The following is a 20889-nucleotide window of genomic DNA, read 5'->3' on the forward strand; positions in this document are numbered from 1 at the left end:
GAATGTTGGGCCAGGAGGAGAGCTTACAACCATGGGATTTATTGAGCGACATATTTATTATTCTAAACTGGTCAGGGTTACTTAGAGGTCTTCCTTTTTGCCTGAGAGTAACAAGTTAGGGTGCCAGTGATGTTTGAGTGAGGAAAGAAGGCCCACCTTGTTTTATACCTGAACTATTTTATCTGCTGAGAGTAAGTCTTGAGCTTCTTGCCAGGATAGGCAGTTGAACACAGATGATCTGGAAGTCTTGGGTTTTTAGCTGGCTTTGGGGTCAACCTTTTCAACTTTAGCTTTCTTTTTCTGTTTTTCAAGGTAGTCTCACTCTAGCTCATGCCTACCTGGAATTCACTATTTAGTCTCAGGGTGGCCTCAAACTCAAGGCGATCCTCCTACCTCTGCATCCTGAGTGCTGGGATTATAGGTGTGCGCCAGCCACCATGCTTGGCTCTTTTCACCTCTTCTGTTGCTTTTGGACTTGGATTTCCTAAGCCCTTGTTGGGTTCTGAGGGAAAATGGGAGTTGTCAGTGCTGACAATCTGTTGTTTTCTTAGTCAACATAAGTTCTGCAACTTTTAAAGTTTTGTTGCTATTTTCCCCTCCCTCCCTCCTTATTTTAAATTGTTGGCTTTTCAGGTTTCAGAAGGACAATGTTAGGATGTGTTTAGTGTGTGTGAGAAGTTAGTGGTGAAAATTTTCAGGGAACTAACAAGCAGAAAAACTAACCAAAAATTGTATGCTAGTTATTACAGAAACTGTTAGTGGACTGTTACCATATTTTTAGTTCATTTCTCATTTTGGTAGGCTTGTTAGAACCATCAATTCCACTTAATTTCAAATAGTAAGTTTTCTAGGTTTACTGTTCTAAATCAAAATTTGATGCCTTTTGGTTTACTAGGTGTCTACTGCCAGGTGAGTTTTCTCTTCGTGGGTTTTTGTGTTTCTCCTTTATCAATTCCTTTTCCTAAATTTCATTATGTGTTACAAGATTCTAACTTTTTATTCGTCTTTGCACACTGGGATGGCAGTTTCTTCACTGTACTTTGTTGTGCCTGAGTTAGAATTCAGTGGGTTATGTAGATCATCTGTTCAGGTGCCAGTTCATCCTGAGGTAGGCTCAGTATTAAGATAGTTATTAGATGTACATTCGAAATTCATTTAGTGTATGTGCTTTTACTGCTTGGCAATTTGGGGGGTGGGTAGTGAAGGCTGCCTTGTACTTTGTAAGTACTTTATGTTTAGGGTCTTGAGGCATTAGGAATTTTGAACATATATCACAGTATTGTTAGTCTTGTAGTGAGTTTATTTTATTTTAAATTTGGGTGTTTAACCTGTATTATCAAAAATCTAGGTCCTTGCATAAATCAGTTATATCTTAATAAATAAATTGATTTGGGGTCAGTTTTCTCAAGTGTAGTTAATGTGTTAACATTTAAGGATAACCCCCCACCCACACTATTCATAAAGTTTTTATTTCACCCTACCATTCACAAACTTGGGAAGGGTATGACCTCTATTTGCTATGGGCCACATGAAAATGGTTATGATTTAGCATAGAAGTCTTCCCTGAAATTTTTAATGAGTAAAATGATTCTAGCAAGATAAATATCCAGTTGTGCAAATTCAACCTCCCATACTGTAATTTGCTTTCAACTTGCCTGTAATCTGATTTGGAGAAAGGTTGGTTATAATGTTTTAAAGAGGTCTGTAGGCCACCTGTATTAGCATATACCTAAGGGAGAAGACGCAGGGAGTCACTGTAGATTGGGAACATGGCGAGTTGACTTACTGTGAACTTCTGCAGGCAATACACATTCCTTACTATCTGTATCTTGACCAGTACGTGTATAAGTCATCTCAGTCATCCCTTGCATTGTACATTGGTAATCAACACCTGTTCAAGTCTTAGGTTGGATTGGTTATATATTGCCCTGTTGTCATTAGCACCTTAGATTCTCAAGAAAGACATAGTTCTAGCAGCCTTACATTATAAATGGCCTTAGGTAAAGAATATGGGATCCAGGGAACTGTAATTATAAGATAGAGCTGTAGGGCAATTTTCTACATTTTAATGAATTTTTCTGTTACCCCTCTAAAGGCAGGAAAATTTAGGGGGAAGAATGGTTCTTGAAAGGTTAGGGAAAAGGGCCTTACAAAAACACTGAAGGGCTGGGGATATTATTAGCTCAATGGTAGAGCAACTAATTGCCTAAGCAAAGAGGAGCACTTGGGTTCAATTCCCAGTTATTTTTAAAAAGAGTGAAAAAAATGTTACAATGTTTCATTATAAGATCCTGTGTAAGAGTAGGTTGTTATAAAGTTCAAACTTGTTACCTTGTGATGGAATTCTTTAAAAGATTTCACAGAACAGATAGGCACTAATTCATTACACTGAAAATAAGAGGTTATGGGGTTCTATTTTGGAAACCTTGTTAGCAGTTTAAATAAAAAAGTTAATTTGTATACATTTTATTTTGTAGTTGGATTGGCTGTATTGTTTCCACTTCAGAATATGAAGGCAAGGTTACTTTCCTGGCTTTAAATTTTGGAAGAGGATTGGAAGGTCTATTAATGTCAGTACCTAAATGTGACATTTAACATGTCATGGAAACTGCTTTGAATAAATATTTAAAAGGAATTATATAATTGCCTTTTTTGTTGTATGAATGGACTTGGACTACTCCAAGCTTAATCACACTTTTCTAAAACAGGTATGAAATGGATGAAGCGGAACCCTTATTAAAAATTGGAATATTGCATTTTGAGTAATACAGAGATTGGCTAAGTCAGTAAAAAAACTGAAATGCTCAGAAATTTGTTGTGTATTGCTTCTACAATCATGGATATATAAAGCATGCTACTGCTAATCAAGTAGTTTTATGTATTAAGACCTACTAGCATGTCCCTTTTTTCAGTACTTGGTTAACATGATTTTAAGTTACGTGATGTTCTCTGTACCATTTAACATTTTCAAAACTCTTCTCCCCCAACAAAATCCATTGGAACAAAATGTTTCCATTTCTAGAATCTTACTTCTAGAGTCTTCAAACAAAGCTTATAGTGGGCTTTCATGGGGTTTTAATTTGCACTAAATTTTCTTTTCTGAAAGATTACTTATGTTTAAATTATAATGTAGTGCTTTTGTCTTACAAATTAAACTCTTACAGCACTCACACATTTTTTGCACTGTCTTTTTTTTCTTCCAATTTAAACTATCCTGTTGAATGGATCTATTGAAATCTTGTTTTCAGTTGAGAACTATCATAATTAAAGTTAGGAGTTTGTATACAGTTAGCCAAGTTGTACTACAGGTGGAGACAACAAATTTGGCAGAAGAAAAAGCAATTTTAATTTTCTCCAGAAAGTTCTAGCGGAAAGATATGAAACTAGTAAGATTGGTCTTTTGGTGCCTCTAGGTTTTTAACCATCTATACCATTCCTTTTGAGAGCTTTTAAAACAGTATTTATTTGTGCTGATATGGAATTCACTATGTAGTCTCAGGGTGGCTTTGAAGTCACTGTGATCTTTATACCTCTGCCTTTGCCTTGGGGATTAAAGGTGTGGTCTATCATGCCTGGCTCAGGATACATTAATGTGAATGAAATAGGCTGAGGGCCTGTTGTGCTCTTTGCCCACTGATGTTGGGCAGAGTAAACTCCAAACCTCAGTTGTAATCACGAAATGGTAGGAATTTTCTCATTTATAGACATTAAATGAAACGTTAAATTAACACCTTGAGGGTAGATGTTCTTAACCTCTTGGCTAAGCATATGCTTAGAAGTCCCATCCCAGAGAAGCTGTAACTTCAGGGTAGAGCCAGACACCTAAGATCTCATCATGATGCTGAAGATGGAAAACAAAGCTTTACACTTATTACTATATTAAGATGTGTTAAAAAGCAAATAAAAATGGCTGTACATGCTGGACCGAGAATAGAATTACAATGTTGCATGGCTTGTGAGGAGTAGATAATGTAAGCACCAACTGTGACGGGATAAGTGTGTGCTTTTGTGGCTTGCCTGGCATGCTTGAGGAACTCCTGCTTTTTAAAAGTCGGAGTTTTTTTGGGTGGGAGGGAGGTTGAGGTAGGGTCTCACTCTAGCCCAGGCTGACCTGGAATTCACTGTGTAGTCTTAGGGTGGTCTTGAACTCATGGCGATCTTCCTACATCTGCCTTCTGAGTGATGGGATTAAAGGCATACACCACCATGCCTGTCTTTAAAAGATTTTTTTAAAAATTCATTTGAAAGAGAGAAGCAGATAGAGAGTGGGTGTGTCAGGGCCTCTGTTGTTACAAACTCCAGATACATGTGCCACGTTGTGCATCTGACTTTTATATGGGTACTGGGAAATCAAACTTGGGGTCCTTTGACTTTGCAGACAAGTGTCTGAACCTCTAAGCCATCTCCAGCCTAGGAACTCCTGCTTTTGCTTCTTTCAGCCTCCTGGAATTTTAACAAAGAAGTCCTGTGGTCCAGGTTGACTTTTTGTCACCTGGAAAGAGTCTGGTAGTATGGCTTCAGATGGATGACCAGATAGTTGAAATGGAACATTAAATCAAGCAAGTTTTGTGAGGGGAGGAGATGGGTGGTCCTGGGTATGAGGATCTACAGTGTGAAGTGTTGGCATAACATGCAATAGATTACATAGTTGAGAGCAGAGAAACAGTTTGATATTCAGAAGAGAAGTTAGAGCTGTAGAGGGCAATGTGAGGGTGAGAAAGGAACCAAAGGTTGAGCTTGGCTGTAACTGAATTCTAAGGCCTTACATACTAGATGGCAAAATGACAATTTGTGCTTTAGTTCCTTGAGGGTAAAATGGATATAATCTTAAAGTTGTTGGGAGTTAGGTGGTTCTTAACGGCAACTGGCACATCATAAATGGTCCAGTAAATTCTCACTGCAAACAGGATTGCATCTACCTGTTGACATAAATTTGACCTTTAATAAGATCCAAAGCCCAACTCATAGCCCATAGCATCTCCCTTAGTGACACAAGCCTGTATAATTACTTACATTTCTTTTTGTTTTTAATTTTTCTTTGTTTTTGGAGATAGATAGAGCTCATGTACTCCTGCTACCCCAGCCTCCCAAGTGCTGGGACTAAAGGCATGAGCCACCATTTTCTTTTTAAATATTTTATTTATTTGTGAGAGAATGGGTGTGCCAGGGCCTCCAGTCCTTGCAAGTGAACTCCAGATAGGTGATAGTGCCACCTTGTGTGTCTGGCTTATGTGGGTCCTGGGGAATCAAACCTGGGTCCTTAGGCTTCACAGCCAAGTGCCTTAACTGCTAAGCCATCTCTCCTGCCCCTGAATTCATATTCTGACATGCAATACACTACTTATGTAGACACTGTTATTTTAACATGTTGATTTTTTGGATGTGCCTCAACTCCAAATGTAAGCTTTCCTCGGGATTAGGGCAATGTCTTTCACTCTAACACTCCCATTTCAAGATGAGTTGCTTTTATGTGCAACTTAGAACAACCCTGATGTTTTAGTGTTGTGTGGTGCAGAGAAGAGTTGATATCATGCATTAATGCATGAATGGTAAAGAATTAAGATCACCATAGCACAACTAATAGTGAATCAGCTCCTCGCTGAACATTCCTCCAGACAGCTTCCAACAGCTTATACAGTTGAATTTTTATTTATTTGTTTTTGAGGTAAGGTCCTGCTCTAGGTTGGTCTCAAACTCACCGCATCCTCTTACCTCTCTCCCAAGTACTGGGATTAAAGCCATGTGCCACCACGTCTGGCAAGTGGGATTACTTTGACAAGCTCTTCAGCTTTACTTGAGATATATAGGAAAACAAGCAGTATATAAGACTTTTGGTTTGGAACTTGGATGATAAACCTGTTCTTAATCACACTGATTATTGTAGAAAGAGTTACAACTCAGAAGTAGAGAACTTGCCTTTTGGGTGTCTTGGTTTTCTAATATGTAAAATAAGGGACTAGACTAGATATTTAAATTCATAGCTCTGTAGCAATAATTGTGTTTTTATTTAGCATCAGGACACAAATATTTTATATAGGATTTTAAGTCACAGTTTAAGCCCATTTTCTGTATATGTGTATTATATGTGGTGTGATGTGTGCATGTGTGTGTGGAGGCCAGAGGAGATGTATGTTTTCCTTTAATGTCTATTTCCTTGAGACAGAGTCTTTCTGGACCTGGAGTTGCAGTGTAGGCTCACATGCTTGTGTGGCAAGTGCTCTTAACTGCCTGAACCATCTTCCTGGCTCCAGAAGTCAGTTTTCTATGCCTTTAAAATGAATGGCAGTTACTGAGTGTGGTGGCCCATGCTTATAATCCTACCACTTGGGAGGCTAAGGTAGGCATTGCTATGAGTTTGAGGTCAGGCTGACCTAGAATGAGACCCTGCTCCCCCACCTCCTTAAAAATATAGTGGGCTAGGACATAGCTCAGTGGATAAAGCTCTGCTCTATCTGGAATACCTGAGCTTGATCCCTAGGAAGTATGTGAAAAACATGAAGCCATGGCAGATTTCTATAATTCCAGCGTGCTGATGCTGACAGCAAGATTGGAGGTGGAAATGAGAATTTCCTGGAAGCTTGTGAGTACAACAAAGAATTGTCAGAGCAAGAATCCAGAATGAGGTTATAAAGGCAGATGCATAAATTGGCACATGTGTCTGGAGTTAATCTGGAGCAACTAGAGGCTCTAGCATGCCCATTCTGTCTGTCTGCATTTTTTTTTTTTTTTAATCCAGAGTGAGAAACTGCCTTTAATGAATGAGATGCACAGGCCAGGACTGAATGACCCTGTGATCTCCAGCTGTGCCATGGCTTACTTGCACCAGCACGCACAGTTACCTAAAAAGTTGTTTTGTAGATGGCTCAGCCATTAAAGGCACTTGTAAACCTGCTGACTTGTTTCTCAGTGCCTGTGTAACTCCAGATGCAACGTGGCACAGACGCCTGCAATACAAATGCACTTAATGATGGTTGGAATCAAATGTCCCTATAAACTCACGATTTGAATGCTTGGCTCCCAGCTGTTGGCAATTTGGGGAGGTGGGGAGCCTTGCTGGAGAAGGTGTGTTGTTGGTGGGCTTAGAGGTGTTGTAGCAGTGTCCTCTTACCAGATCTGGGCACACCAGGGCCTCCAGCCACTGCAAATGAACTCCAGATGCATGCACACCCTTGTGCATCTGGCTTACATAGGTCCTGGAGAATTGAACCAGGATCTTTTGGCTTTGCAGGTAAACACCTTAACCTCTTAAGCTGTCTCCAGCCCACTCCCCCGCCCCCATCTTTTAGTGTTTTATTTTTATTTGAGAGAGAAGCGGAGAGAGACAACGGGAGTGCCAGGACCTCTAGCCACTGCAAATGAACTCCAGACACTTGTGTCAGCTTGTGCCTCTGGCTTACATGGTTCCTGGGAAGTCAAACCTGGGTCCTTTGGCTTTGCAGGCAAGTACCTTAACAGCTAAGCCATCTCTCCAGTCCTGGGTTCAGTCTTGATGCTATAGTCTACCTGGCAAATTGCGATGTCAGGCTCTGTTCTACTATCTTCTCCTGCCGTGATGAAGCGTCCTCTTGAAAATATAAGCCTCTCATCTGCTTTCGTTGAGTGTTTTGTCCGAGCAATATGAAAATCACTACAACAGCATTTATGGCAATGGGAGGCAGAAGGTTGTGAGTAACAAGAGGCAAGATAGACCCTTTTGGGCTTGAGAGATTGCTTAGAGGTTAAGCACTTGCCTGTGGCGCCTAAGGAGGACTCCGGTTTGAGGCTCCATTTCCCAGGACCCATGTTAGCCAGATGCACAAGAGGCACACACATCTGGAGTTGCTTGCAGTGGCTGGAGGCCCTGGTGCGCCCATTCTCTCTACCTGCCTCTTTCTGTGTCTGTCGCTCTCAAATAAATAAAAATAAACAAAAAATAAAAATAAAAAGAGACCCTGTCACCAATGATAAAGGAGAAGAGATACATCCTGAGGTTGTCTTCTAACTTCCACATGTGTGCACTATGGCAAGTGTGTGTACATACATATTGTATGAATGCATACACAAAAATAATAGAAAAATAAAAGTAGGGGCTGGAGGGATGGCCTAGCGGTTAAGGTGCTTGTCTGAGAAGCCAAAGGACCCACATAAGCCAGATGCATAAGGTGGCACGTGTGTCTGGGGTTCTTTTAGAGTAGCTGGAGGCCCTGGCATACCCATTCTCTGTCTCCTCTCCTTGTAAACAAAAATGAATTAAACTGTTTGAGATACTACAAAAAAAAGTAGAAAAAAAAAACAGGTGGTTATGACAGTGAAATACATGATAATTATCCAACCTACACTACTCATTCTGTCCCCTAAAAATAACTAAACTGGCAAAACATGGTATTGATGTATCTTTTTTCAAAAATTTAGTTGAGAGAGAATTAGGCAGGTAGAGAATTGGTGTGCTAGGGCCTCTAACCACAGCAACCGAACTCCAGATGCATGTGCATTTGAGTCTTGGGGAATCAAACCTGGGTTCTTCGTAGGCAAGCACCTTAACTGCTAAGCCATCTCCAGTCTGATGCATCTTTTCTTTTTTAATTTATTTATTTGAGATAAAGAAGTAGAAAGAAAGAGGAAATGAGCACACCAGGGCCTCCAGCCACTGCAAATGAACTCCAGATGCATGTACCACCTTGTTCATCTGGTTTATGTGGGGCATAAGAAATTGAACCTGGGTCTTTCGGCTTTGCAGGCAAGTGAATTGACCACTAAATTAGTTCTCCAGCCTGTGATTGATTTTTTTAAATTAAAAAAATTTTTTTTTGGTGAGGTTATGTTTTGCCTCTAGCCCAGGCTGACCTGGAATTCACTATGTAGTCTCAGGGTGGCCTTGAACTCACAACGATCCTCCTACCTCAGCCTCTGCAGTGCTGGGATTAAAGATGTGCCATCATGCATGGCTGATGTATCTTTTTTAAAAAACGAAAAACCAAACATTTTTTTTTTAATTCATTTACAAGCAGAGAGGTAGAATGGGAGTACCAGGAACCCTAGCCACTGCAGACAATCTCCAGATGAATGCACCTCTCTGCACATCTGGCTTTTTGTGGGTACTGGGGAATTGAACCCAGGTCGTAAGGCTTTGTAGGCAAGCACCTTAACTACAGCCATTTCTCTAGCCCAGATACCGACTTGTCTTGTTTCTAGCCCTCTATTGTACCCATGCTCTTAGCAAAACCATATGTCCCCCTTTTATGATCCTTTGAAGGGTCTATTGCCTGGATCAATTTGTGTGTTAATGTCTTCTCTTGTTGTAACCTATATACCAGCTTCCTTTCCTTTGCTGCGGCAGTAACTGTTCATATGCATTTTCTAGTTCTAAAATTACTGATATTTCTCTACTCAGCTCTTTTCTTGTTTTTATCTTAGTGGATTATAAAAATCTTAAATATTAGCTGGGCATGGTGGTGCTCGCCTTTAATCCCAGGGAAGCAGAGGTAGGAGGACTGCCATGAGTTCAAGACCACTGTGCGAATACAGAGTGAAGTCTTAATTATTGCTTTATCAATTTATTGGCCTTTTGAGAGAATCCCTATATGACACTGGCATGTAACTTGACATGCTTAAATTTAAATCTATGATCTATATTCATCTATAGGAAAACTGATAGAAAGCATACTGACCTTTTTGTTTAAAAAAATATCAAATCTTGGAAGCTGGAGAGATGCCTTCACGGTTAAGCCCTTAGCTGTGAAGCCTAAGGATACTGGTTCAAGGTTCGATGGCTCAGTTGCTAAGGTCTGCACAGCCTAGTGACAGATACACGTTGGCACAGCATCTGGAGGTTTTTTGTTTTTTTTTTTTTTTTTTCAGGGGCTGGAGGCCCTTGGCATGCCCATTCTCTTTCTGTCTCTTATTTCCCCCCTCTGTCTCTGCTCTACCTCTCTCTGCTAGTAAATAAATATATATGTATATATTTTTTTATTAAAAAATTTTTTTGTTATTTTTTTGAGAGAGGCAGGGAAAGAGGCAGATAGAGAGAGGGAGAGAGAATGGGCATGCCAGGGCCTCCAGACGCATGCGCCCCCTTTTGCATCTGGCTAACCTGGGTCCTGGGGTAGTAGTCGAGCCTTGAACTGGGGTCCTTAGGCTTCACAGGCAAGCGCTTAACCAGTAAGCCATTTCTCCAACCCCTAAATATATATATATGCAATCCTTTTACTTCTGCCTCCCAAGTACCGCGATTAAAGGCGTGTGCCTCCACCCCTGGCCAAATCTGCTGTTTAAAAACACTGAGTAGAACCTTTTACTAAAAGACAAGGGAGAGGAAGTAGGGACATGACTCAATAGTAAAAGGTGCTTGCTTGCAAAGCATGACAGTCCAGGTTCAGTTCTCCCATGGAAACTGGATGCAAAGTGGTACATGGATCTGCGATCCCATGACAATTGGAGGAGGAGCCAGAAGAATCCGAAACTCCCAGGCCAGATACCCTGACATTTCTTTGTAGTCTAGTAGTTCATTTCTAATGGCAAGAGACCCTGTGTCAAGTAAGGTGGAGTACAAGCAGGGTGTGGTGGCACACGACTTTAATCCCAGCACTTGGAAGGCAGAGGTAGGAGGATCGCCATGAGTTCAAGGCCACCCAGAGAATTCCAGGTCAGCCTGGGCTAGAGTGAGACCCAACTTTGAAAAACAAAACAACAACAACAAAAAAAAAGTGGAGTACAGACCCTTCAAAATTACCCTGTGACTTAAACATGCATGTTGTGGCACATACACACATACACATGACAAGGGCTAAAGACATAAAACTAGCATATGTAGGCAAAATAGAGTTTAGTGAGAGTGATTACTTGCGGTGTTAGAGCTATGTGAGACAAATGATTGTAAAATACGTCATCCACATTTCATCTTTTATTGTATATACTTTTTAGTGTATGTCTGTAGTGTGTGTGTGTGCATTTGGAGTGTGCACATGTACACACCCTTTGCACATACATATGGAGGCCAGAGGAGGACGCTGGGTGTCCTCCTTTATCTGCTTTGTTTCCTTGAGATGGAGCCTCTTGATGAATTTAGAGGTTGCCATTTCTTAATTAGACTGGCTAACCAGGGAGTCCTAGTGAGCCTCCTGTCTCCAACCCCCACTCAGTGTGGGGCTGTACTTATGTGCATCCATACCAGCTTGAGAAATGTTTTTTATTTTTATTTATATGAGAGAAAGAGACAGAGAGAGGGAGAGAAAATCAGACAAGAGAAAGGATGTGTCAGGGCCTCTAGTGGCTGCAAATACACTCTAGATGCATGCTCCATCGTGTGCATCTGGCTTATGTGGGTACTTGGGAATCAAACCTTAGGGCTTCACAGGTGAGCATCTTAACCCTTCAACATATTGGCATAGATAGCAACTTTCAGAATATAACCCCAGTTGCTCAGGAAATAAATCCATTACTAATCAACCAATGGGGCCTCATGAAATTACAAAGCTTTTATACAGCAAAGGACACTGAATAGAGCAAAGAGACAACCTACAGAATGGGAGAAAATCTTTGCCAGCTATACATCTGACAGGATAATAGCCAGAATATACAATGAACTCAAGAAACAACAATAAGAAATCAAACAACCCAATTTTAAAATGGGCTATGGGACTAAGTACAGAGTGCTCAAAAGAAGAAATATAGATGCCATAAACATCTAAAAAACTGCAACTTAAGACTACTTTGAGATTTCATCTCACTCCTGTCAGATCAGAAAGGCTTTCATCAAGGAAACAAATGCCAATAAATGCTGGCAATGATATAGAAAAAGAAGAACCCTTCTGCACTGTTGATGAGAATGTCAACTGGTCCAGCCATTGTGGAAACCAGTGTGGAGGTTCCTGAGACAGCTAAAAATAGATTTACCATATGACCCAGCTATACCACTTCTAGGCATATATCCTAAGGACTCATCTCACTACCTTAGAAAAACTTGCACATTCATATTTATTGCTGCTCTATTCACAATATCTGGGAAATGGAACCAGCCTAGATGTCCTTCAACTGATGAAAGGATAATGAAGATGTGGTACATTATACAACAGAGTTCTATTTAGTTGTAAAGAAAAAAGAAATTTGCAGGGAAATGGATGGACCTGGAAAGGATTATATTTAGTGAAGTAACCCCAGCCGAAAAATCCAAACATCATGTGTTCTCATGTGGATCCTAGCTACAAATCTTTGGACTTGTATTTGAGTTGGAATAAAACTTGGTAGCAGAGGCCAATAAGGTAGAAAAGGGAGGACGTAAGGGAATGGTATCTTGTATATGTGTAAGCAGAAGAGAATCCTGGGGGTGGAAAGGCCTAAGTGAGGTCAGGGGAAGAGACTGAGAAAAGAAAGGGTGGTGGGAGGGTTAATCAGAATCTAAGAGGATATGAATAACCTACTTTTTTAGACACTAGTGTCATTGCCAGGGATGGGATACCTTCCAGTGAGTTGTTGGTCAGGGAGGTACCTAATGCCCCCAGGACATTACAGGCCATTGTCAAGGCTCTTGGCTTTCCACTAGGAATAGATGGTAAGACCCTATTTTTGAAGACTGCCTATGCTTGGGGCTGTAAGGTCACTGAGAAATCCTGTTGGAACTGAGCTGAAAACTTCTTCCCTGTAGACCAGCTGACTGAAAGCTGGAAAAAGCTGCATGCAATCTGTAGAAGTGAGAGAAGTCATCAGTGGAGATAAACAACAGTGGACACTACAAGCCTTAAGTTTGGCCAGCCAGGCCAAATGAGCCAACTGGTACAATAGTGGCATGTCTGTTATGGGGGAAAGTCTATTCAGACAGGATGCCTGCTCCATGAGATGGAATACATGCCTGGTACTAAAAACCTACGATGGGGGAAGTCATGAGCCCTAGGGGTGTAACACCTGCTGGTGTCTGGCTAAATGCATATATTATGCTCACCAAACTGCCCAGTAAGCACTTCTCTTAATGTTCATACCCATATATTAATGCTACTCTCACTTTTGCTTAAAGAAGCTTCTCTTTCAGATGGCAGTGACCTTGGGACAAGTCAAAAGGCACCATAGTGCTGAGAAGAAGTGACAGAGGAGTGCTCAGCACTGAAACATCTCTACCACACCTTCCAGTGCTCAGGGTTCATTGCAAAAGAATTGGCAGAAGCAGTTTAAGAGCCAAAGAAAGGGTAGGACTCCTTACAATGCACTCTTCCAGACACAAAATGGCCTGGATATCTATCTATGACCTTGCAGTGCCTGGCACTATCTACACAAAACCATAGTAGAAGGAAAAGATCATGACATCAAAATAATAGAGACAAATTTAGAGGGGGAGAGAATATGATGGAGAGTAGAGTTGTAAAGGGGAAAGTGAGGGGGGAGAGGGAATTATCATGGTTTATTGTCTATAATTACAGAAGTTGTCAAAAAAATTTATTTAAATGCTTACTTAGCTATGATGCCATCCTGCTGAATGGCCAGGCAAGAAGTACCAACTGGAAAGTCAACAACAGAGGTAACTAACTGCACTTTTTGTTTGTTTGTTTGGTTTTTCAAGTTAGGGTTTTACTCTAGCCCAGGCTGACCTGGAATTCACTAGCTAGTGTCAGGTTGGCCTTGAATTTCATGCTGATCCCCCTACCTCTGCCTCCCGAGTGCTGGGACTAAAGGTGTGAGCCACCACGCCTAGCCCAACTGCTTTTTTTTTTTTTTTTAAATTTTTATTTATTTATTTATTTGAGAGCGACAGACACAGAGAGAAAGACAGATAGAGGGAGAGAGAGAATGGGCGCGCCAGGGCTTCCAGCCTCTGCAAACGAACTCCAGACGCGTGCGCCCCCTTGTGCATCTGGCTAACGTGGGACCTGGGGAACCGAGCCTCGAACCAGGGTCCTTAGGCTTCACAGGCAAGCACTTAACCGCTAAGCCATCTCTCCATCCCCCAACTGCTTTTTGATTAGAGCTGAAACCTACTTCACTGGTGGGAATCCACATCTGGTACTATAAACCCATTCAAAAGCATGTGGTGAGTGCTTGCTTCGGCAGCACATATACGAAAATTGGAACGAAACAGAGAAGATTAGCTTGGCCCTGCACAAGGACAACACACAAATTCATGATGTGTTCTATATTAAAAAAAAAAAAAAAAAAAAAAAAAAAGCACCCAGTGGGTTAGAGAGATGGCTTAGCAGTTAAGGTGCTTGCCTACAAAACCAAAGGACCCAGGTTCAATTCCACAATCCCCATGTAGAGCCAGATTCATGAACTCCAGGCTTCATGTGTCTGGAGTTCGTTTGCAGTGGCTAGAGGCCTTAGTGTGCTCATTCTCTCTCTCTCTCTCTCTCTCATAAATAAATAAATAAAAAATATTTTTTAAAGGCCATGGCTGGGAGGATATAGGCCCTAGTGGAGAAGCTACTGCTATTTTTTCGCTTAATGATCATGATGTGTTCATCAAGTTGCCTTCTCAATCACTGTTTGTTTGTGTTCTGTTAGCTTTTCTGTCATGGGGAGAAGCAACTGCCAGTCACAACATGATGAAAAATAGGGGTTGTTGGGCTGGAGAGATGGCTTAGCGGTTAAGGCACTTGCCTGCAAAGCCAGAGAACCCAGTTTCAATTCCCTAGGACCCACATAAGCCAGATGCACATGGGGGGCGCATGCATCTGGAGTTCATTTGCAGTGGCTGGAAGCCCTGGTGTGCCCTCTCTCTCTTTCTCAAATAAATTAAATAAATATTTTTTTTTAAATAGGGGCTGTTGAATTCTCAGCCATAAATGGGACATGTATATCATGTCCAAGGCTCAGAAAACATTGTAGAAGGGAATGGGTGGGAAAACTGGAAGAACTGGAGGATGAAGAGGAATGCTGTGGAGTGCTGTCATTTGGAGCATGTTATTACGCTTGCACTCTTGATTTCACAGTGGTTGTGACTGTGATAACACACAGGTTGTGACAAGACCTACACATGAGTGGGCATGTCAAACATCTTGTCATGGAGGGAAAAGGGCCCATGAGGATCCTCCCTTTGGACTTATAGGTAGATAATGGTAGGTAAGAAAAGAGGGCTTATTAGACCACTGCTCTATCAGTATCTATAAACAGTTAATGATCCCTGGGAGAAAGAATAGGCATTTTCTTTAGTTGTGTCACCACTGGCAAGGAGCCCTTGCTCTGGTCAATAATCCCAATGAAACTCACTGTTTACCATCCCTGCCTCCCACCAAAAAAGTAGAAAGATGACTAGTTAGGAAGACAAAGGGCTATAGTGGGAATGGAGGGGAACAATAGAGGATGACTGAGGTGAATATGATAAAAATATATTATATACATGTACCACATGTCACGCTGAAACCCCTTATTATGTCTAATTGACTTGATAATATAAAAAAGGAGAAACAGACCATTCTGGGGGTAGATTTCATTTTTTAGCTACACATATCATAATCCCAGAACGTGGGAAACTGCTGCAGAAGAATTGTGAGATCAAGGTCAGACTATGTCATGAGATCTTATCTCAATGCACAAAGGACAACAAAATACTTTTATACAATCATGAAGATAAACTCTGTACATAAAACTGGGAATTGTTTGTAAGGTGAAAAAAGCACTGAAACAATATTTTGCCCCACTTTTCTGGGATTTAGAGGTTACCTCCTTCCCCAAAAGAAAGACACGTCTCGGCAGGCGTGATGGCTTAGCGGTTAAGGCACTTGCCTGCGAAGCCTAAGGATCCAGGTGTGATTCTCCAGTATCCACATTAGCCATTGCACAAGGAGACACATACATCTGGACCTCTTTTGCAGTGACTGGAGGTTGTGGCACACTCATTCTCTCTCTCTTTGTTTTTTTTTTTTTTTTAAAAAACTTTTAAAATTAATTTATTTATTTGAGAGCGACAGACACAGACAGAAAGACAGATAGAGGGAGAGAGAGAGAATGGGCGCGCCAGGGCTTCCAGCCTCTGCAAACAAACTCCAGATGCGTGCGCCCCCTTGTGCATCTGGCTAACGTGGGACCTGGGGAACCCGACCTCGAACCGCGGTCCTTAGGCTTCACAGGCAAGCGCTTAACCGCTAAGCCATCTCTCCAGCCCTCATTCTCTCTCTCTTTGTATCTATCTGCCTCTATCTCTCAAATAAATAAATTTTAAAAAGTTAAAGAAAGATACATCTGTGTTTGATGGATGCAGAACAGTTTTCATGGGAAAGTAAGAAATCAAATAAAAAAAAAGAAATCAAATAATATGCACAAGGGCTGGAGAGATGGTTCAGCAGTTAAACACTGGCAAGTACTCTCAACCTCAGAGCCATCACTAAGAATCGAACTGAAGGCTTCATGTATGCTAGGCAAGTGCTCTGTCACTGAACTGTATCTTTAGTACTTGTGTATTTCTTAATGTAAGGATTCTTCTGTCATGGAAATAAACACTTCCTAATCTAGTGGGCTTCTCTGTTTGGATTGTTTTGAATTAGTCTTTTTGTATTTTGTTTTGTTTTGTTTTTTCAAGGTAGAGTCTCACTCTAGCCAGGCTGACCTGGAATTCACGATGTAGTCTCAGAGTGCCCTCCTTGAACTCATGGCCTCCCGAGTGCTGGGATTAAAGGCGTGTGCCACCATGCCTAGCTTTGTACTTCAAATTCTTTTTATTTTTAGTTTTTTGAGGTTGGGTCTCACTCCAGTTCAGGTTGACCTGGAATTCACTATGGAGTCTCAGGATGGCCTCGAACTCATGCTGATCCTCCTACCTCTGTCTCTCAAGTGCTGGGATTAAAGGCATGTACCACCATGCCTGGCTTCCAAAATTTTTTTGACAACAGATTGGTGGCAAGGATCATTTTATAGTAGCCTTGTGTGTTTTGCTTTTGGCTGTTTGTGTCCAAGGTAGCAATTCTACAGCTTTGGGGACTGTTTGCACATTTACACAGATATAGATTACTGACAGTTGTTAGAGGATCATCTGTTTTATCAAGGGTGAGATTCATATTTTCTCATTCTAAATCTGCATCAATTTTTTTCATATCATAAGATTTTTTTGTTTTGTTTTGTTTTTTCAAGATAGAGCCTTGGTTTTTCAAGGTACAGTTCCAGGCTGACCAGGCATTCATTATGTAGTCCAGGGTGGCCTTGAACTCATGTTGATCCTCCTACCTCCTACCTCTGCCACCTGAATGCTATGATTAAAGGTATGCGTGACCACACCCAGTTCACATTTTTTTTATTTAAGTTTTTTGCATCAGAACATTTTATTTATTTTTAATTAATTAATTTATTTTTATTAACAACTTCCATGATTTTAAACAATATCCCATGGTAATGCCCTCCCTCCCCCCACTTTCCCCTTTGAAACTCCATTCTCCATCATATCCCCTCCCTCTCTCAATCAGTCTCTTTTATTTTGATGTCATGATCTTTTCCTCCTATTATGATAGTCTTGTGTAGGTAGTGTCAGGCACTGTGAGGTCATGGATATCCAGGTTATTTTGTGTCACATCAGAATATTTTTAAAATTATTTATTCATTTATTTGAGAGCGACAGACTCAGACAGAAAGACAGATAGAGGGAGAGAGAGAGACTGGGCACGCCAGGGCTTCCAGCCTCTGCAAACGAACTCCAGACGCGTGCGCCCCCTTGTGCATCTGGCTAACATGGGACCTGGAGAACCGAGCCTCGAACCGGGGTCCTTAGGCTTCACAGGCAAGCGCTTAACCGCTAAGCCATCTCTCCAGCCCACATCAGAATATTTTTGACATCAGTCACTTGAGTCTTTATTGTGGTAGTCCTGCTGACACTTTGATTTTTATTGTCTTTCATCTATATAGAAGTGGAATATAACAAAAATTTGATTTTTGTAAAAGAAACCCATATTGTTAATGGCACACCTTTCTTGAAGAAAGAGTCAAGTAAACCACAAATGGTTCTTTCTAATCTTGCAAAAAAAAGGGGGAGGGGGCTGGAGGGATGCCTTAGCAAAGCCTTAGGGCCCAGGTTTGATTACCCAGGACCCACGTAAACCAGATCCACAAGGGGGCACAAATGTCTGAAGTTCATTTACCATGGCTGAAAGCCCTGGTGTGCCCATTATCTTTCTCTCTCTCCTCCCCCTTCTTTCTCTACCAAATAAATAAAAATAAAATATTAAAAAAGGGTAGGGAGTCACACCACTCTATTTAATATGCAGTGGGAGATTTTAATTATTTGCTTATTTTTAAAAATGGACTTTAGGGCTGGAGAGATGGCTTAGTGGTTAAGGGGCTTGCTTGCGAAGCCTAAGTACCTGTGTTTGAGTCCCCAGATCCCACATAAGCTAGACACACATGGTGATGCATGCAAAGGGTTAAACATACACAGATGGCACATGTGTCAGGAGTTTGATTACAGGGTTGGAGGCCCTGGCACCCAATTCTCTTTGTCTCTCTTGCTCTCTCATAAAAAAGACCAGTCTAAGCTGGGCATGGTGGCACATGCCTTAAATCTCAGCACTCGAGAGGTAGAGGTAGGAGGGTCACTGTGAGTTCAAGGACACCCTAAGACTACATAGTGACTTTCAGGTCAGCCTAGGCTAGAGTGAAACCCTACCTTGAAAAACAAAAAAACAAAAACAACAACAAAAGACCAGTCTGTTGGGCTTACCTCAAAAAATGGACTTTAGTTTTTGGAAAAACTTTAGCTTCATAGTAAAAGCAAACATTTTTTATTAATTAATTAATTAATTTATTTATTTATTTATTTATTTATTTATTTATTTATTTGTTTGAGAGAGAGAGAGAGAGGCAGATAGAGGGAGAAAGAATGGTTGTACCGGGCCTGTAGCCACTGCAAATGAACTCCAGACACATGTACCACCTTGTACTTCTGTCTTACATGGGTACTGGGGAATTGAACCTGGGTCCCTAGGATTTGCAGTCAAGTGCCTTAACTGCTAAGCCATCTCTCAAGCCCAACAATACATATATTACTTACATTCTTTCTGTCACATGTGCACATCCTTTCCCTGTCCATATCCTGAAGCATACTGTGTTTGTTACAGCCAATGACCAGGTACAGACACACTATTACTGACTCCACAGTTTGCACTGAGTTCACATGATATACCCATCGTTATAGTATCATAAACAATAGTTTTTCCTGCTGATAAATCTTCTGATCTGTATTTTACACCTCCTACTCTCTTCCCATCCTTGGTAACCACTGATATTTTTACTATCTGCACAGTTTGATTATTTCCAAAATAGAAATATGATTCCTCCATGTTTTTTCTTTTCTTTTTAAATTTTTTTTTTATTTATTTGAGAGAGAGAGAAAGAGGCATACATATATGGAAAGAGAGAGAGAAAATGGATGTGCCAGGGCCTCTAGCTACTGCAAATGAACTCCAGATGCATGCACCATCTTGTGCATCTGCCTTAGGTGGGTCCTGGAGAATTGAACCGAGGTCCTTTAGCTTTGCAGACAAGTGCTTTAACCACTAATCCACCTTTCCAGCTGTTTTTTCTTTTTCTTATCCAAAAATAATTGACACAGTTTTCCTTGATGATTAAAAAAAATTCTCCAATAGCATAAAATATTCAGGAGCAAGTTTCTTTCTTTTTTATTAAGTTATACAGAAAGAACTAATATCAACTGGTCAGTGGTTTTTCATCTTCTGTTATCTATGTCCTCCTTACTTTCAATTTTTTTTCTTTTTTTTGTTTTTTTGAGGTAGGGTCTCACTCTGGTCCAGGCTGACCTGGAATTAACTGTGTAGTCTCAGGGTGGCCTTGAACTCACAGTGATCCTCCTTCCTCTGCCTCTCGAGTGCTGGGATTAAAGGCATGTGCCACCACGCCTGGCTACTTTCAAATTTTTCACATGCATCATTAGAATCAGCTAAAATAGGACTGGAGAGATTGCTCAGTGGTTAAAGGTATTTGCTTACAAAGCCTTCATGTCCAGGCTTGATTCCCCAGTACCCATGTAAATTCATGCATCTGGAAGGAGCAAGTTTCTTTAAAAGCCATTATTAGGCTGCAGAGGTGGCTTAGTGGTTAAGGTGTTTGCCTGTGAAGCCAAAGGACCCAGGTTCAATTCTCCAGGACCGATGTAAGCTAGATGCACAAGGTGGTGCATGTGTCTGGAGTTCTTTTGCAGTGGCTGAAGGCCCTGGCATACTCATTCTCTCTCTCTCTCCCAAATAAAATAAAATTTAAAAAAGTTTTTTTTAAGCCATTACTGATTTCACACAAGGAATATTTTGAACAAGCAAGCAAGTAATTGTGCTGTGCAATTTAATAGTATTTTCTTTCATCTTTACATAACCTAAATGTTTCAGTTTCTTCAAGATACACATCGTAACACCTACACTATCACTTGAATGCCTAAACCCTTCTCTGCTTGGTTGCAGTCTTCCTTATCCACATTACCACCATGCTAGCAGACAGCGCTGCCTGCTGGTCCTCTCTGCCTGTCATTCACCTGAGCGCAAAAAGGTCCACTGACGGCTTCAGACCTCTGCCCTGCTGTCCAGTAAGATGCCTCTGATGCCAGGATTATCGAACATTGCTGCTGAAGCTGATATCGCATTCGAAAACTCAGAAACAGGACTGGAGACATGACTTAGCTGTCGAGGCCTTTGCCTGCAAAGCCTAAGGACCCAAGTTCAACTCTATAGGTCCCACGTAAACCAGATGTGCAAGGTGACATAAGCGTGCAAGGTCACACATATGCACAAGGTGGCACACATGTCTGGAGTTTGCAGTGGCTGGAGGCCCTGGTGTGCCAATGCTCTCTCTCTTGCCCCTGTCCCCTCATAAAAAAAAAAAAAAACAACTCAGAAACACACAAAGTGGTCTTGACATTCATGACCTCACAGTGGCTGATGATACCTATACAAGACCTGCATAATAGGAAGAAATGACATTTTAAGTAGAAAGACTAGTTGG

At 41.1% G+C, this 20889-nt stretch overlaps 1 non-coding gene across 1 annotated transcript; it reads left to right on the forward strand.

Annotated features, from left to right (window-relative positions):
- Nucleotides 1-13997: 13997 nt before the first annotated feature.
- Nucleotides 13998-14103, forward strand: LOC123459029. The gene has a single exon (XR_006635959.1). It is a non-coding gene; the product is annotated as a U6 spliceosomal RNA (small nuclear RNA).
- Nucleotides 14104-20889: the final 6786 nt, after the last annotated feature.

This window comes from Jaculus jaculus, chromosome 2 (assembly GCF_020740685.1).
Source record: "Jaculus jaculus isolate mJacJac1 chromosome 2, mJacJac1.mat.Y.cur, whole genome shotgun sequence".
In the NCBI taxonomy this organism is placed as follows: domain Eukaryota; kingdom Metazoa; phylum Chordata; class Mammalia; order Rodentia; family Dipodidae; genus Jaculus; species Jaculus jaculus.